This window comes from Opisthocomus hoazin, chromosome 8, assembly GCF_030867145.1.
Source record: "Opisthocomus hoazin isolate bOpiHoa1 chromosome 8, bOpiHoa1.hap1, whole genome shotgun sequence".
NCBI lineage: Eukaryota > Metazoa > Chordata > Aves > Opisthocomiformes > Opisthocomidae > Opisthocomus > Opisthocomus hoazin.
Genome location: NC_134421.1, coordinates 41,522,270 through 41,536,746, shown reverse-complemented (window position 1 = coordinate 41,536,746; position 14,477 = coordinate 41,522,270). Strand labels below are relative to the sequence as shown.

The 14,477-nt window shown below is 42.0% G+C and overlaps 1 protein-coding gene across 3 annotated transcripts in view; it reads left to right on the top strand.

Moving 5' to 3' along the window:
• The first annotated feature begins 1,911 nt into the window (after window positions 1-1,911).
• The window catches only part of CNTN1 (contactin 1), a 262,785-nt gene continuing 250,219 nt past the window's right edge, over window positions 1,912-14,477 (top strand). For all 3 annotated transcript variants that reach the window (XM_075427774.1, XM_075427775.1, XM_075427776.1), the window contains exon 1: window positions 1,912-2,018. The gene's annotated coding sequence lies outside the window, so the exon portion shown is untranslated. The remainder of the gene's footprint in view (window positions 2,019-14,477) is intronic.

Genomic DNA, 14,477 nt, shown 5'->3' with positions numbered 1-14,477 from the left:
GAATTGGAGACATACGGATTTGATGGGTGGACTGTTTGGTGGATGAGGAATTGGTTGGATGGTCGCATCCAGAGTGTAGTGGTCAACAGCTCAATGTCCAGATGGAGACCAGTGACAAGTGGTGTCCGTCAGGGGCCCATATTGGAACCACTGCTGTTTAATATCTTCATCAATGACACAGACTGTGGGATCAAATGCACCCTCAGCAAGTTTGCAGATGACACCAAGCTGAGTGGTCTGGTCAACACGTCTCAGGGATGGGATGCCATCTGGAGGGACCTGGACAAGCTGGAGAAGTGGGCCTGTGCGAACCTCAAGAAGTTCAACAAGGCCAAGTGCAAGGTGCTGCATCTGTATCGGGGCAACTCCTGGTATCAGTACAGGCTGGGGCATGAAGGGATTGAGAGCAGTCCTGCCGAGAAGGACTCATGGGTGCTGGTGGATGAAAAGCTGGACATGAGCCAGCAATGTGTGCTCGCAGCCCAGGCGGCCAACTGTTATGCCGGGCTGCCATCAAAAGAACCATGGCCAGCAGGTCGAGGGAGGGGATTCTGCCCCTCTGCTCTGCTGTGGTGAGACCTCAGCTGGAGTCCTGCGTCCAGCTCTGGAGCCCTCAGCACAAGAAGGACATGGAGCTGTTGGAGCGGGTCCAGAGGAGGGCCACAAAAATGATCTGAGGGCTGGAACAGCTCTCCTGTGAGGAAAGGCTGAGAGAGCTGGGACTGTTCAGCCTGGAGAGAGGGCTCTGCGGAGACCTTACTGAGGCCTTTCAGTACTTAGAGAGTTTATAAGAAAGATGGAGACAGACTTTTTAGCAGGGCCTGTAGTGATAGGAAAAGGAGTAACGGTTTTGAATTAAAAGAGGGCAGATTCAGACTGGATATAAGAAAGGAATGTTTTACCATGAGGGTGATGAAACACTGGAACAGGTTGCCCAGAGAGGCTGCAGATGCTCCATCCCTGGAAACATTCAAGGCCAGGTTGGACAGGGCTTGGAGCAACCTGGTCTAGTTGAAGATGTCCCTGCTCACTGCAAGGGGACTGGACTAGATGGCCTTTAAAGTTCCCTTCCAATCCAAACTATTCTGTGATTCTATGATAACAATGAACATAGACGATTCTGCACAGAAAACGCAAAATCCATAAAATAAATCAAGGTTTAAAAAAATCCTGTCATTTGAAAATTATTCTCCTAACTCGGGAGGAGGCTGTTAATCGAAAGTTTGGATGTGGCGTTCCGGGACACATCTCTCCAGGATCCCGAGAACCCCCCCCTCATCTTGCCCAGCTGCACCCCCGAGGCCCGCCTCGCCTCCCGCCTCTCGTTCCAATGCCAACGGGCGCAGCCGAGGGACACGGCCCGGGTGGGGGCAGCACCTTCGTTCGGGCCTCACCCTCCCTCCGGGCATGTGCCGGCGGTGGGGGCGGGTGTGTGAGGCACACGGAGCTGCAGACACTCACCGCGCAGCGCGGGATGCGGTTCGAGCGGGACACGTGTGGACGGAGGGGTGCTGCAAACCGTCCGCGCCCCGGGCACAGCTTCCCCTCGCCCCTCCCGGGCTGACGGGGCGGCCCTCCTGCTGCCTCTCGCCCCGCTCCTCCCGGGCCCCGGCGCCGCGCACCCCCGCGGTGAGGGCTGCCGGCTGGCGCGCCGCTTCGCCCCTCGCCTCGTCAGGCTCACCTCCTCCTCCTCCTCCCGCCGCTCGCCTCACCCCTCGCCTCCCGCCCCCCGCCGCTCTGCCCTCACCTGTTCACCCTCCCCGCTCTCCCCTCACCGCTCCCCGCCCTCGCTCGCGCGCGCGCGCTCACGAGTGACATCACCCCTGTCCAATCAGCAGCCACCGCTCTCCGCGCCCCGCTCGGCCCCGGCGGCCCCGCGCGCGGCGGGGGGGGGAGGCGCGCGCCCGGGCGGCTGTCAGGCGGGCGGCGGGCAGTGCCGTGCCGTGCCGTGCCGGGTGTGCGCGGCTGAGGCGGGAGGCGGTGGGGCGACGGCCCGGCTGTGCGGCAGCGCTGCGCAGGTAGGGCACGGCTCGGTGCGAGGCGGCGCGCCCCCCGCCCGCTTTGCGCAGGGCGGTCCCGCTGTTGGAGGTGCGAGTGGGAGCCGCCGCCGCGGCGCTGGCTGCTGTGAGGGGAGGGGGCAGCCCCCGGCTGGGAGCGGGTGGTCCCGGGGAGGGGGTGCCGACCGCGGGCGGGCGCCGCGCCGCGGCGGGGAGTCAACTTTGCCGGTGCGGCCGCGGGGCTGGGCGGCGGGAGAGCCCCGAGCCTCCCTCACGACCCGCGGGCGGTACCGGAGCCCGGGCCTGGGCGGCGGGGCCCGCTCCTGCGAGGCGGCCGGGGGCGGCGGCCGTGACACGGCGCGGGAAGGGAGGGGAGGGGAGGGGAGAGCCGCCCCCTCCCAGGGCGCCCGGTCGCCGCGGACGGGATTGCTCGGACCCCCGGGCTGCCGAAAGTCGGGCGCCTTCCCCTGGGCCGTCGCCCGGCGATCGCGGGCTCCGCGGGGGGGGAGGCGAGGCGAGCTGCCGCGCATCCGCGCTGTGCCAGCCCCGCGGCGCGATGCGGGGGCCGCCGGGCCCGCCGCGGGGAAGGCCGGCTGGCGGGTGTCGTCGCCGGTGCTCGCTGGCTCACGCGTGGATTTCGGCAGCTCGCTGGGGAAAAAACCCGGCACCCGTAGCGTGTTCTCAGCAGCGCAGCGTCTCTTCGCCGCGGCTGCTGCGCGGGTTGTCTCTCGGAGCGGTGCGAGCGCCCAGGGGCAGCCTTGCTCCCTCTCGTTTTACTCCGTTGCGTTTTGGGTGTGTTAACAGCGATTCGCTAAAAAGGGATTATTTTTTTTTTTAATCGCACCTTCTTGTAGTAAATAGCGTTTCTCTTTGTTTTTCCCTCGTAAAAGGCTAATTGTGCTTGTTTTGTGTGTCACTTTTCCGTAAATGGCAGCAGTTCAGGCTGACTGTGGTAACACCTGCTGGTGAGCGCAGAAATGCCGCTTGCGGACACTGCCATTGCTGAGCTCTGCTAAAAGTCACCTGGGGGGGCTGAGCGCGCCCCCGATGCTCTGCCTGAGCTGCGGAGTGAGTCAGGGGCTCTGCAGGAATTCCACCTGCTTTATGCAGCGCGGTTTAATTCTGCTGATAAAACCTGCTGGAGATTATCTACGCAGTTAATCAGGTATGCTCCATTAGTAATGAAAGTAAACTGTGACCTGTGAGCTATGAACGTTTTTGATGGTTATTATATCAAAGCACATAAAAAAGTATTTAAGGGGTTCTTTATGTCATGGCTGGTCTATACAACTTAGGCAAAAAATTGCCTACAAATGCAGCCGCAGAGGTGGCTTTATCAAAGGAGATATTAACAAATATACTTCACTTAGCATATAAAATTACTTGTAAACCAGTAAACATAATGAACACAGGACTTAAAATTGCATAAGAGCAACAGAAAGCTTTCTGAAAAAACCTAAAGTTATAAAAATTACCAATTTTTCTCTTCTACCATTAGTAACGTTTAAATGTCTTTCTTGCAGTGCAAATATTGTACAGATCCCTATGAAAGGATGATCTTTGGCCCGTGTTGTATAAATAGTAATAATCGACCAAAATTTATTTTAATAAGAACCTTATGTTGCAGGAGCCTGTTGGTATCACGGAGCTTTTGTTTGTTTACATTTGAATGTGTATTAGCAGCATCAAATGCTTAGTTTTTGTATTTAGTGATAGTTGACATTGCATCAAAACATACCTTATCCGTCCCTAAACTTTGCAAAAAGTGAAAACAAGAAGCTAAGCAAAACACTTCTGTCCTTGTCCATGTTTGCATTGTTTACAATGTTCTAAACCAACAAGAGATTTCCAGTTTTACTTCTGACAGACACCAAAAAAGTAATGCAACCTCAACACAGCTGCATGATAATGGAAGAACTTACTTGATTTATTAAAATCTTAAATCAGGGATCTTAAACACCTTCTATGGAAGAAATCTCACATTATTAAGGTTCTCGAACAAAGAGCTTTTAAGTGCCTTTTTGAGCACGTCTGTCTGATACAATCTTAACTATGTGATCACGTACTATCTTTTTTGTACAGGAACCTTGTCTCATTCAGTGCATGAGGTGGATGGAGCTCACTTAACAGAATTCAGTATTTTTCATTGATTGCTTTGTGTGTCCATGATTTTTTTACTCCGTGTTACTCAACTCTACTTTGAAGACAAAACTGGTAACATCTGAATGGGCTTTGCTGAAGTGCTTATCATTACATGATCAGAATGCCTCACAAATAATTACTGGTTTATCAGTCACTACCTAAGATGAGACAGGATTTTCACAGATGGTGAACAGAGGCACAGAGAGGGTTAGGTGAAAAGCATTCTCTCATTTTTGGTGTCCAGTTTGAAATGTCTACAATTCTTGTAAATATGTTTGCTCAAGTTACAACTGCCACTGCTTTTAGTAACAGTACTGAGTGCTCCACACATGTATCTGCAGAGCGTATGGGAAAAAGAGGAATTCAGAGTTAATTAAAGACTGTGCAAATGTTGGGTTAAATGGTGTGCGTGACAGTAAGAGCAATGGGGGAAACTACAAAAGGCAGGACTTTAATTGTTAAAGCTTTGTGGCATATTACAGAGCCCGTGTGTCTTTTTCTTTCTGTGAGCTCTGCCTTATTCACTACGCATGTTCCTGTTCTTCAGCAGGTAAGACAAGAGTCCTACCTGCGTTAGGTTCCATATCATCATCTGTGTGCGTTCATCCTGTGCACTGAAGGAGGCAAGGTAACTTTGAAGCAGCAATACATGTTTATTTAAATACTGTATAAAAATGTACACACTGAAGGGAAGTGAATTATGGTTGCAGAGTGTCATTTTATAACTTTTAAGTGGTTGATTCAGTAACCTTAATAATATTCTTTCGTGTAGTTTGTGAGGTAAAATGTGCATACACAATACTTTCTTCCTAGAAGTTGGGTAGGTTTTGGTCCATTTTTAGAGATACAGGAAAGAGCATAGCATTAACTTAAAGCTTGCTTATGTTGATGGCTTCAAACCATAGTCACTAACATTCTTTGAAGTAAAAGACACTTTTGCTGAAAGAAAGAAAAATAATGATGTTTTTTCTCCATTGTTCTCGTGTCTGAAATGGGGGGCATGGATGAGTTATGGTTTGCACCGCAGACTGAATGTTATAATTCACATGAGGCACTATATAAAAACATTTTCATATCTGTGGAATGTTCTTAAGAGTTCATATGAGCAGTGCAGTGTTGAAGAAATATACATATGTGAGTTCTTTGCTTGTACTTATATAATGCTTTTGTAATAGACACAGTGGCCGGTTTATGTGTTGCTCCCATGCAAAGGACTTAGCTTGTAGCATAGTGATCGTGATTTAGTTGTGAGATGGGTGTTCCTTTTATAGCTTTATTGGCAACATCCTACTTTACCATAGACTATTCAATTTTTTTCCAGTTTAGCAAAATAGTCAACAGAAGTGTAACTGTAAGTTGCTGGTGATTCATGATCAAGCTGGAACTCAAAGTTGTTAGGCAAGTACTTGAATTTAGTACTGGTTTAGTTTCTGCATGAAACTGTTTCCCATCCCCCCCCCCCCCCCCCCCCCCGCCATAAATTTTGAGTAATGCACTTCAGCTAAACAACTGCTAAATTTAATTTGTTTGTAAAAATCAAGGAAAGGTGTTGATAGGTTCAGACAAGCATTGGAACAGATCACTCGGAGAAGTTGTGCATTTTCCCTCCTTGGAAGTTCTCAAGACTCAAATGGATAAAGCCCCCAGCAACCTGATCTGATGTCTTAGCTGACCCTGCTTTGAGCAGGAGGTTGAGCTGGAAACCTCCTGATGTCCCTTACAATGTGAACTATCCTACGATATTATGCTGTCATTCTATATAAGGGGGAAACATCAATATGCAGTCTGAACAGTACTTTCTGAAAGGGGAAAGGATAGCTGTGCCAACAGCCAAGATGTTTGATGTCTGAATGAAATGCTTAATGTTACAGACTATATTCCCTTTTTAGTTTTCATTGGTGATTGTATTTAAATGCACTGCTAGATTTGCTGTGTGCATTAGGTAGGCTTGATGTTATGTTACAGGTCTGTTTTATGGGAGATAATAACAGGATTCAGTAGCTTGGTCAGTTAACATTGGCATGTTGTAACGAGTTGGAGTACTGAAGTAATGATACCTCTTCAGTTTCATCAGAAGAAGGGATCCCTTTTATTAATACAGCTGTTTTATATTATGAAACTTAAATATTTACATTCAGATTAAGTGTGTGAGATTTTGTTAAAAAATGTAAGACAAACGCTGGATATTGAAAAGTGTAACAGGCGGTTAATCTTGTCTCAGTGTTGTACCTAGTTAAGGTGCTAATCTTTCTGGGAATGATCAGTGCTTGCTCAGTGAGGGAGATTGCTAGGTGCCCTGTCTCTAACAGGGGCCTGGGACAACAGAAGAGTGACTGGTTCTAACACATCAGCTGCAGTGAGGTGGGGAATTCTTGATTTACCACAACTGGGAAGGAAGTCCATGTCATTTTAAACTTCTGTGTTCTGGAAACCCAATTATTTTTTGGAGTGTCTGCTTCTAATTCAAGCAATATGTGATGCAGTGATGAATACGTAATTTTTTTTGAAAGCTATCTTGATTTTATGAATATCATGAATTCACCTTTCATGTATAGTTTTGTTTTTTCACTGTGTCTCTTCTTCAGGCTTTTCACATTCAAGCCTAATCACAGCTTAGGAGAAATATAATAATTTATTTTGTTTCTTGCATGAGAAAAGACAAGCAGCCCTATACCCTAAATATTTCTTAATGAAGACTTCCTTCTAGATAACTGGATTTCCAACTAGTGTGCTTTCTTTGAAACTTGAAATAAAGCCCACTTTGTTTTGATGAAGGTGGTTAGTTGTCTAGCCAACCACTCACTGGTAAGAACTAAAATAAAGTTGAAAATATGTCTCCATATGTTGAAGATCAAACCTGTATTTTCATTTACCAACCATTAGTGAACTTCAGAAAGTGCCTAGTAGGATAACTTACCTGTTGATAAGGCTTGCTGTTTTCAGAAGTTAGAAGACTCCCTGCTGTTGCTAGTAGTATTTTTAGGTAAAGTATTGCATTTTTTTCACTGTGAACATTTGAGCAAAATAAAAAGAAAATAATAAGGATTAAGATAAATGAGAAGGAACAGCTAGAAATATACATGGTTTTGTTTTCTGTATTCCTTCTTGTGAAGAGTAAGGCCATCGCTCTTTTGTACTATTGCCAGAAGCCCAGCTCCCCTTTTATCAGCATCAGTCCGCAGTTTAGTTCTTTTAGAAAAATGAACTCTGGAATATCGAACAGTTTCCACTTCAGATTTTCACTGTAAAGGAGCTCCAAGGGACACCAGCTGTTGTTGAAACACATCTTGGGAAGCCAGGCATTCTGAAACGCTCCTTTTCCCCTGCTGCTTGTTGCTTGCCGAACTCTCTTTGCTTTGATTTTTATTATACGTTATCCCACTGACTTTTCCTGGACCTATATTTTTTCAAAATTTTTAAACCTATTAATGTTTTGAAGAAGTATCCAGTTCTGCCACTTACACTAGGTGTGGCAATGATATCCATGGAAAAGGCATAATGAGGCCATCACAATGGCAAAATTAGTCTACAGCTTGACTGTAATAGGTTGTTTTTGAAACTAACAAACTAAAGACTGATTAATGCCAAAGTTTGGCATTATCAGAGTTTAAAAAATTATATATGAATATCTTTTTGATTGCTTTAATTTCTTTCTTGATGCTTTATGTAACACATAAGAACTGTGCCAGCTATTGCAAAAAAACCTGCTAAAGAATAACTAGTGGAATAGTGCCAGTGCTGACTTCTATTCTAAACAACTGGGGTGACAGCTCAGTTACACAGCGTTGTTTAAACATCTTCCATTTCTGCTTTGCATTATCTTGTCAGATGGATACTTTTGGTTTGTTTTTATTTTTTTTGGTTCATTTTTTCATGTCAGTATAGGAGAAAAGGCTTATCCTCAGAGTTATGGAGGGAATACTGAATAAGATCCTTGGTTCTTTGGCTCATCGTCATAGTTCACTGCCTCTTTAATTGACTGCCCCACTGAAAAGTAGTTTTTTGCAAAATTTACTGATGCATTAACTGAAAAATTACTGTATATGGTGAATAATTCCTATCAGAACCAATTTATTTTGAAAATTCTTGTATTTTTGTGAACAGTTTATCTGTGTAAGCATTCTATTAGCAGTTTAGAGGAAGAATTAATTTCCTTTTAAGCAGCTGGTATTTACAAAATAAGAATCTGAACAGCATCGACAAAACTGAATTAAAGTTATTAAAAAAATTGTTGAGACATAGCTGTCTAATCTGACACAGTGGTCTGGCCTAATCCAGTCACCATTACATTAACATGTTTTTGTATACATGCACAAACATATCTATATGCGTAGCCTATTTTTTCCCCCCAGTGCACTTGTATTTATCTGAAGATAGTGAACTGAAGAAGGAAGTTATCTCTAATAAATACCCCCAAAAAACAGCAACAGAAAAGAGAAGCAGATAAGTAGGATTATTTTTAAGAAATTAGTTTAGAAGTTACTAATTGCATTATTAAATTGTCAGAGTAAACAGCATTTTGAGGTACTTATATTAATGAAATTAACAAGAAAAATAAAATGTACTTCTTTGGTAATGGATGCTTTTTATTCTTGTGGGGATGTGCAAAAAATGAGTCATTACTTGAGGTATTTTCTTGAACTGAAGTATTTGTCCCTTTTTCTTCTTGGAAAAATCATACTGAATATGAATCAGGAGCAGAAACAGTGTAAACTCTACCTCTGGGATAGTGGAGTGGATAATTGTTTTAAAAATATTAAATAGCTTTTTGTTTTTATTGTGATGGTGATCTGTGTTGTATTAGGTAAGAATATTTGAGATGACTAAAGGGTTTTGAGTGAAAAAGACTTGATTGCATTTTCATTACCATCAATTTGCCAGTTCATTTATTATTAGGCTGTGTGATTACAAAATGTGATTTTTGGGGCATAGAGGAAAGTGGTATGTCTGAGAAGAAAGATATAATTGCATGTAGTTGTGCACAGGAGATACAGAAGAAGATAAATCTGACTAAACTGATTATTTTGTGTGGAAATGGGAGTTTTGAATCGGCTGCTCAGAATGTCAGAGTCCTACAGAAACTTAAAGGCATAAAGAAAGTTTTGTTGTTAAAACAGCCCCAGGTTTGTAAAAAAGCACAGCTGGTCCCATTTCCGCTCACATTCTTTTATTGTAATACATTCTGTGGGTTCTCTACAGACCAGCTGACCCAGTCTTAAATGTGGCTGAACCATAAAACCTGTTTTGTCTCATTGCTGAGGGATCTTATTTGAAGCATTCAAAAGATATAAAGACTTTTCTTCTTCAGAGTGATTAACTCCACTCCAATTGATGTTTGTATCTGAAGTTACAGCAGCTTCATGTAATTCAGACCTTGCCTATGCATCTACTGGGAAGGAAGCATGGATGTTTAGGATTTTTATTTTTTTTTTAACTAGGACAAATTGAAAGAACCATACTTTATTGTATTACTGTATATTTATGTATTACCTCAGTTTTATTTCTATTCGTGTAGTAGCACGCTTTTGTGGCCTACAGAATATTTTTTAGCTCCTGTCCTGGGCAGTGTTGCTAACTGACAGTACTTAAACTGATAGTGATTAGATGAAGCCTGCAAATAGTCACTAAGATTTCCCATGTGTTTTTAGAAAAAAACTAAACCAGCAGGCCCTCTTTTTCCACATCTATGCTAATGGTTACTGGTACGGATGTGACAAGAGAAGAAAAGAAAATGTGGAAGGAATGTATGTGTCTTTTTGGACGCTGTAAAAAAAAAATCTAATATACCACATAAACCAATAAGAACAGGCTAAAATTTACTGTTGTGCTATTATTTAATATTATCAAAGCACCTACAGTATTTTGTGTTACAGAACTAATCAGCTTTCAGACATACTTTGCAGACCAGCTTGAAGAAAAACTAGTGGATTAATGTAAGTACAGTGAAGGATATGGAGCACCTCGAAACATATCTTTTATTTCATCAGTGTAGCACCTGTCTCTAGGCAGCCCTTTCTTCAGGTCAGCACACTTGTCGGTAGATATATTTTGATACTTGTTTGTGAATGTCTAAACTACAGCAGTCCAGACATTTAGGATATTAGTGGCCTGTTTTTCAAGGATTTTCATGGTTAATAAGGCATTTATCTTTTTCTATAGATATCAAATCTCTTTTTATAAAAGGGGAAAATTCTGTTGTGTGGGTACTAGCTAGATACTGTGCAAGCAGCCAAAGAGGAGTTATTTGGAAGTTTGATGTGGAGACATACCTTGTGATCTAAGATAACAAAATAATTCAAAGGGAAATATGGTTACCTGTATAGCTAATAAACTACACTTTGGAAATTTTAGTTTACCAGCTGGGTAATTGCAGTTCAGCTTCATAAAACATGGGTCATCGTTCCAGAGATTCCAGGGGCTAATTGTTGCCTGGTCAGGGAGAATCAGTTGTTAAATACACGTTACCAATACCGTTTTGCTTGTCACTTTGTCTTTCTCGTCTGAAAGTTTTGTCAGAACACAAAATTTGATAAGGGCTTTTTGGAGTTAAATATAGGCAGACTTAAATGGGAGGACTTTTTATTAGCTGTTAGCATTAGGCCTTTAGCTTTTATCATGCAGACGCAAGTTTTGGGCTGGACTGAGCACTCTCTGGCTGAAAATGTTTACCGTAGCATAGAAGAACATTAGGTAGGTGTTTGGAGTAACCTCACAGAACATATACACTTGTGCTTCTTCTAAACAGTCCTTCAGAATGTTGCTAAGCTCTTACGTAAAAAGTGTATTTATGTTTGTGGCTTGATGTCTGTTAATCTACAGGGTGTTTGTTTTTTTATTCTGACTTCATTATTCCCATTCTATGGGATCTTTCCCTGGGAATCTCTTTAGTACATGTGAAAAAATGCTGATGTGTGCATTTGGGTAATATTTTAAAATCTTATTAAATCTTCCTGCAAATAGCAAAATTTTCTGTTGCTGGATATATTAGTATTGTTTGTGCTCATGCTTGTCTCTGAGTTCATGGCCCATTAAAACTTGTCAGCTTGGCTTTTCATCCTGGCTCTGATCTTTCCTGGAAATTCTCTTGATGGCCTGAGGAGAATCCCTTCGGTAAACCTGATCTCGCTCCTAGGGGTAGGGACTGACGAGAAGCTGTGTCAGAGGAGGTAGTAGATAATGAGTACTAACAGACATTTCTTAATTTGTCTAGCCTGTTCTGTACTTCAGTCTGAAGTTGTCTGCATGAGTTTAAATTCACATCAATGACTTAAAATAAATAGCCTAATTTTGTCCTAGTCTGGATTAGGATCACTCAGAAGTTGACTGTGTCTCAAAAACAGAGAGTCATCTGAAACAGATTTCAACAAGTAGTAGGAGTGCAGCCAGTTCTTATGTTCCTGCAGTTTTCATGTTAGGTGCTTCAAGATTCTTCCAGTTGGGAACAGAATTACCTGTGAAATTACCTGTCTGCTTAGAGGCAGTTGTCTTTCAGACTTTCTCCTTGTGAAAGGCACCCAAGAATTTGAGGTACTGATTTAGTCTGTGAACATGTTTGCTGTTAATTGAATCAAAACTTCAGAAAAGCAGCATTTCTGAAGGCTTGCCAGGCCAAGATTATGAGCTTCAACTGATTCCAGGATGTACTATGGAAACCTGATACCTAATGTATAATTTGAACTGTAAGCCTGCCGACTCTCAAAATACTTAAAAAACCAGAAAAAGGTGAAGAACACTGATGCCAGGTAAGGACAGATCTTCCCCTATTAAGTACAGGAGCATATAATCAAATCACAGATGCAAATTAATGTAGCAGGATTATTACTTGTAATCATTATGTGAAGACCTAATAGAAAAAAATCTGCAACTTTAATTCAGGCCAAGCAATTCAAGAATCTGCTTTATGTTTGAATATACTCAAATTATGGACTATGTTTTTTGTTAAAACCTTTCACTTCTGTATGCACAAAATGCACTGATTTCTGAGTATTTGTAGTTTGGTTGTTGCTGTTGTATTTTTAAAAATTTTATTGCTCTTCCTATACTTCTACATTCTAAATGTTTCCAAATAATGATAATCTTTCTTGTTTGGTATACCACACACATTTTTGCATGCATTTGTGGCTTACTGTATATAATTGGACCACTTCTGGAGGAGGAATTGTAGTCTGCCAGTTATGTTTCAGTTAGTTTGCAGGAAAATAGGAACACTTATAAAAGTTTTTGCATTATTGCATGTAGATAAGTAGAAACAGCTGTATTCTTGTTTTTCAGTTAGTCAAACCTAGACCGGTGCCTTATGAGACAGCTGAAAGCAATGAAGGAATCCTTTATACATCAGTTTCTTAAATTGCTCATCTATAGCTTTGGGTTTAAGTATCTTCTCAGTTCAGTGTGATATAAAAGCGGAGATATTTGTTGCAGACTTTTAGAAATGTCCTCTTATGGTTTTACAGACAGTTGCAAATAGTGGGATTTTTTTTGTTGTTAATTGTGACTGGAGAAGTGTATAGAAACGTTACTGTGATTCTTTTTTATCTGTTGGTCTAGTGACAGTTGGCAGGTGCTGGCTTCCAGTGAGTGAGAGCTGTAAACTGCACAGCTTGGTAATTGGCATAGACGTTGGGTAAGGAAATTGCCTCCTTCTCTTATGGTACAATATAGTCTATTTAAGACAAGTTCTTTTGCTTTTCCAGAGAAAGTCAGCCATTATTCAGTTTTCTCAGAGAGTGTATACATGTAGGCAGCATGAGGAAGAAGTACTTGCCTTCAGAATGGCTTGTGCTTTGCTGAACCAACGCAGAGTTGACAGCTCAGTCTCACCAATATTCTTGAAAACCAGTCTAAGAATGTTTGAAAGTTAAAGTGAGTGTCGGTTGGGAAAAACTTTAGGGGTACTTGTGTGAAATGAGTGGCAAAATATAATCCTGTACAAGGAGAAAAAAGTTGTCAATTTGCAGTTACACAGAGAATGGCTCCTTTTCCCCCTCCATTAAAAATAACAAGTCTGTGCTGTGTGTCTGAAAATAGGATTCTTTGCTCCTTCTTTTTTCTTCCTGCTTACTGGAAAATGAGGAAGAAAGGTTCTGTTTCTGCAAATTAGAGGAGAAAATATTCTGAGATTTTATTGCAAGTTACTTCTATCGTTAAGATGATTCGTTAGGAATATGCTTATAAATTAATTTTCATTGAAGCAGTACTTCTGTGTGTCACTCAGAATCAGGCTGCTGTACAAATAAGGTCCACTAAGTAGGAACAGAAACCTGATGAAAGACTGGAAAGTGAAAATTATACAGTTAAAAACGTTAAGGCATGTGTGGAAAGCATAGGAGAATCTTGGCGTCTTCCTCATTGAACACCCCAACTACTCCTTTAAATTCATGTTACAAGGAATTTTCTTTCAAGAAGTACATTATTCTTCAGGCAGATGAATAACTGTTCTTTATATAATACTGTATTTGCAACCATTTAGGAATTTCTGATAAAATAAAACTTCTGTCTTTACCTTTTGTTTAAACTAGTGTACTTATGCTTGTTGCTGACTGTAAAGGATTTATCTTGGAAACAGTATCAGCAAATGCTAGATTCTCTTTGTAACACTCTCTGATTTGACATGCATCTTGTGTTCTAACTTCATATACCTTTGATGTCAACACTTTACTTCCTTCTCTTAGGCCTGTATCACTCTTGGTACTTTGAGTCAGAGAATCAGTCTTACTCATCTGAAAGAAGAGGCCCCCCTCCCACCTTATACAATAAAAGATTGAGACGGTAATTGTGCACCTTTGTTTATATTTTGTATAGCTAGTGATGTAAATATACTTGTATAGTACAGTTATATTTGAATGTCACTTGAAGCTTGTTAATTAGGTAAGAGTTGTATTTGTCAGTACAGTACTTCTTTAGGAGTGTTGCCAGTTTAGACTTCACTAATAATTTAGCAATGAGGCTTACGTAATATGAGTTACATTTGTTTGGGTTTTTTTGTTTGTTTTGTTTGATTTTTTTGAATGGAGCAACAATGGAGTTACCCGTGTGTTGTTTTGCAAGATATTACTGCTGAAAGACATTTAAAAGTGTATCTTTCTTCCAACAATTATTGAAGATTTTGGCAGTGTATATGGGTACAAATCGCAGTGCACTTCAAGTCAGAATTACAGAATTCACAGAAATCTGGCATTCTGTGAGCCTAGAGGAGTCCCTTTCATGCATCAGGTACAAGATCTGAGCAGATAATGTCTTGGACTTTGTAGTACCTTTTCTTCTTAATATAAGTCTTAATAACACATTTCTTTGAGTACATTTTCAGAGACAACTTGTATGAAGAACAAAACCACATGC